The 4,157-nt window shown below is 41.5% G+C and overlaps 1 long non-coding RNA gene across 1 annotated transcript; it reads right to left on the reverse strand.

Moving 5' to 3' along the window:
- Nucleotides 1-998: 998 nt before the first annotated feature.
- On the reverse strand, nucleotides 999-3,803 carry LOC143518268 (uncharacterized). Its single transcript, XR_013132127.1, has 3 exons — nucleotides 3,315-3,803; nucleotides 1,933-2,081; nucleotides 999-1,701 (listed from the first exon to the last, which is right to left on the reverse strand). It is a non-coding gene; the product is annotated as an uncharacterized LOC143518268 (long non-coding RNA).
- Nucleotides 3,804-4,157: the final 354 nt, after the last annotated feature.

Here is a 4,157-nt window from a genome sequence, read left to right on the forward strand (position 1 = left end):
AACGCCACATTGGGTCTCGTGACTGGCGCTGTCACCGAGTCCTCCCGTCCCCCCGTCACAGTGCCTGCACTTGCCTGGCTGGCAGTGTGGTTAACTAAGATGAAACACTTTCCCTCACTGAAGACACACATTATTATAGGCACTGAGGCAGGACTAAGCCCCTATAATTGGTCTGCTCTCCAGTCTCGGGGAGCCTTCACTGTGATGTAGCCTGCTCCCATATGGAGGGTGAGCTACAGCGAGTACATGATGGGTGTAATGAAATACAGAAATGCTTTTCTCTGTCAGTTCGGCTCATTAAAGTAATTAAGAAGGAGGTGGTATGGCAGTAGGCGTGCTGATCTGAGGTCTGTCCTTGGGGGACTCCATGTTTTACTCAGAGACATTAGTTGTAATTGTGTTTCTTAACACGCAGTGCCCCATTGCTCTATCCATCATTCCCCTTTAACTTTAGGCCAGATAAATTTAAACACTTTGTAATCAGTACTCACAGGAGTCGTGCCTTGTCTTAGTTTAAAAGCATCTTTCACTCGGAGTGCTCGTCTCTGTTATACCCAGCTGCTACATTGCTTCACAAGCACAGCACAGCACCAGGTTGGTCTGCCACCGCTCCTGACGCCAACCTGGCCCTGCTGGGCTACCGCGGGAATCCAGAGAGACCCTACAAAGAGCTGCCTTCAAGTGGACTTCTTTTTACTATGCGATTAGCTGGTAGGGAGCGTGTGGGATTGTAGATTGAATCTGGCCCAAGGTCAGGATTGACAGCATGGCCAGGATGGTGGGGGAGATGTACTAGTGGCTTAAGGGCAGTGAGTCATTGGTGCAGAAACTCAAGGGGGTGTGGCTGAGTCTGCTGCTAACACGTCTTTCACATTAAAGCCTTCATCTCATTACGAATACAAACTCTCATTACAAATAACTGTTTCCAGATATAATTTAATCTATAATAAAAAATGTTTACACATTTAGTCTTGAAATTATACGTTCCAGATGTAATCTTGATATTATACGTTTTCAGGTATAGTCTTTATTAATTATGTTAACAGATATAATCTTGATATTATACAGGTTTGATTCCAATGGATTCCATGGATTTTCATAATGATATAGAGAATGCTATCTACAGAGCACCTGATCCATTAAAACATTTGATTACAATTTCATCTATGGAAAAGCGGGTTGGGACCAGTATCCAGTAAATCTTGTAGTGGTGTAGGTGGAAGAGAAGATCCTCCAGGCTGAACACACACTGGAACTATTAACATCAGGGGTAAAGCAATGGCCCCCTGCACCCAGCATTAATCCACCTTGCAGAGATGAGCTCAGGGAAACAGGTGACTCACTGTCTGCTGATGGGGGCTATCTAAATTAAATTAATGGCGGAGGGAAATCAACTGAGAGACTTCCCCAAATCAAATTGCCAATCCTGCACAAATGAGTTAGTTTAAAGTCAAAGTTGTAATTGATAGCAGATACAGGACGAGGCGTTGGATCAGACAATATGATCTAGCATGCATTGGTGCTAATTTCATTTGAGACTCTGTTGTCTTGATTAAATATTAAAGGAGTGTGGGTGGGGAAATTTCCCTTTGGCATGCATGTATTTATGGGGGGCAAAGTGGTGGGTAGAGAGGATATGAGTGGAATGTAGATGGCCTCTGGGTAGGGGGGTAAATTGACTCTTCAGCCAGTGGGTAATGCCTAGGAAAGAAATTGCGACATTATTTTTTTTACCTTGATTCAAAATAGAAACATACAACCATAACCACAAAAAACTACTAAATACTAAAAAGTATGATTAATTTCCAACCAAGCTGATTACGATTAAACTTCTGTTTCTTAGATTTGAGGAACATCACAGATGCTGGAACGCAGTAAGAAGGCTTTCCCAGAATAGTCTAAAATAAAATATTGCAATTGGTGAAAAATTACCATCACTCCTGTGGCTCAGCAAATTGAGTTTCTCAAGGTTTCCTGTCTCAGGGCATGCGAGGTTTCCTGTCTCCCTGTGTGCGAGGTTTCCTGAGGAAGACTCTGACCTTCGGACGTTTCCCTCCCAGTTCTTTGCTTTGTCCATTTCTCTTAAACAGAATTTGTAAACACGGAGATATGATGCCGCTTCCATGTTAATGACCTCGTATTATATTTTATATCATATAGAGATTTTTTACATAATTATTATTACATAATAAATTACATCAATATTACATCAATGGCATCAATACATTACACGCACTTAAGTCACAACCTTTAAAAATATTATATGAGTCAATTATAAGACTTTTGTGATTTTTGTCCAGTATTTTAACCCATGACACAAATACTGAAGAGGGTCTTCATAGAAGTGCCATCATAACCTTTTACAAGGCAAAAAGGGTTGCTTTTGTTATGAAACCTCTGAACTATTAACATTTAATGATGTTATTTACAATGGTTTGTCTTTTCCCCCATGTCTTTAGCAGAGCCACCCAGTAAGAGGTACAAAAAGTATATCAGCTCAGCTGCATACAGCAGCACTGTTTCACACAGACAGGAGGCCCATTTGACAAGAAAACCACATCTAACATATACAGCATACTAACATATATAAAACCATATATAACCACCTACAACACGTATATTGTAGACAATATCTGTCTACCAACAGTCTGATGATAATTAGTGAACCTTATTTCTGTCTACAACCTTGTATGTCCACAGTCCATCTGTTATCATGGTAACTTTCTGTCCACAGGGTCACTAACAGCTGGATGTGTTTGACAGTCCATCATCCTCTCAGCAGTGACATTAAACTACTGATTCTATCCATGGCAGCTTACAACCACAAGTGTGCAAGTGTTCAAATGTAGTGTGAGTCTCCCCCAAGAGAGTCACCCAAACTCTTACTGGTTTGGTATAGATCACTTGCCTGAATGGGGACTGAACCTCAGTCATCATTGTTACCCACTGCACTGGACTATGACTGACACACCATACACAGGTCTGAGGTCAGTAACTGTGCACTTATGAAATGCACCTATAAGGCACAAGAACAAGTGTGCAAGTGTTTCATTGAAATGCCTGATGAGAGTATTTAAATTTTGACTGACAAAATCGATATTTTTAAAAACCATGTTTACCACTGGTGTGAACTAAGGTTTTTCAATATGTGGATCAGTTTGTTGTGGCTGGCACGTGTTGACCACAGTGATCAACATACAGTCGCAGGGAACAGACAGGGTATATTTGTGGGGTCCCAATTAGCTTAATCTTAACAGTAAGCAAATACTGTGCATGAAATAGTGATGTTTTAAAGAAGTCATGAGACGACTCACAAGAAGGATGAGGAGGCCAGATGAGGACACCGATGATACAGCCGATGGCCACAAATGCATTTGACAGTAATTGCAAGAAATTGCTGTGAAAACAGCTTGAAAGGAAAGATGCACTGAAAAGAGGTTAAAACAGTGAAGGCAGAAATGGTAATGGAGGAGATGCTGGCATTGCGGGACAGTGTGGTGAGACTGGTGGAATCACAACACCAGAACACGCCAGAACCAGAACCCAGCAAACAGGAACCCACACATCAAACACGGGAGGCAGAGAGTGTGTGCGCATGTGTAGCATACACAGGAATAACTAGAGGAGTGAGCATAATAATAAGTTGGAATTTCATTTTTCAATGACTAATGCATACAAAAGAGATTTTCAACATTACATGCTGCTGGGTAGATCTCTAAACACTTGAGAATGAGTCAGTGAAGAGTTCTTAAATGAGACTTTCGACATTATGGTGGTGATCAGCCCCGTCGACAGGGGGGGACAACCGGGTCTGTTGTCCCGGGCCCTAGGGCCAGGGGGGCCCATCAAAGAGCCCAGCAATTTATTTTTTATTTAAAGTCTATCATTTTTAAATAATCTTGAAATCTTTCATTAATATAAAATTATGTACTCATAATAAGCTCAATGGCTCAAATATATATGTTTTTTACCTATCTGCATATTTTCCATTAAGTGCATACACCCCCGCCTCCCACTGGAAAATGGTTTGATCCAGCACCGACTGTAGCCGGCCGGTATCCGCCCAACAGCGGGAAATACAGTGGTGGATAGTTAAAGTAAATACAGAAATCTGGAGCGCAGAAAAGAAAGGAAAACATTTACCTGACGAATTTTAA

This window comes from Brachyhypopomus gauderio, chromosome 7 (assembly GCF_052324685.1).
Source record: "Brachyhypopomus gauderio isolate BG-103 chromosome 7, BGAUD_0.2, whole genome shotgun sequence".
NCBI lineage: Eukaryota > Metazoa > Chordata > Actinopteri > Gymnotiformes > Hypopomidae > Brachyhypopomus > Brachyhypopomus gauderio.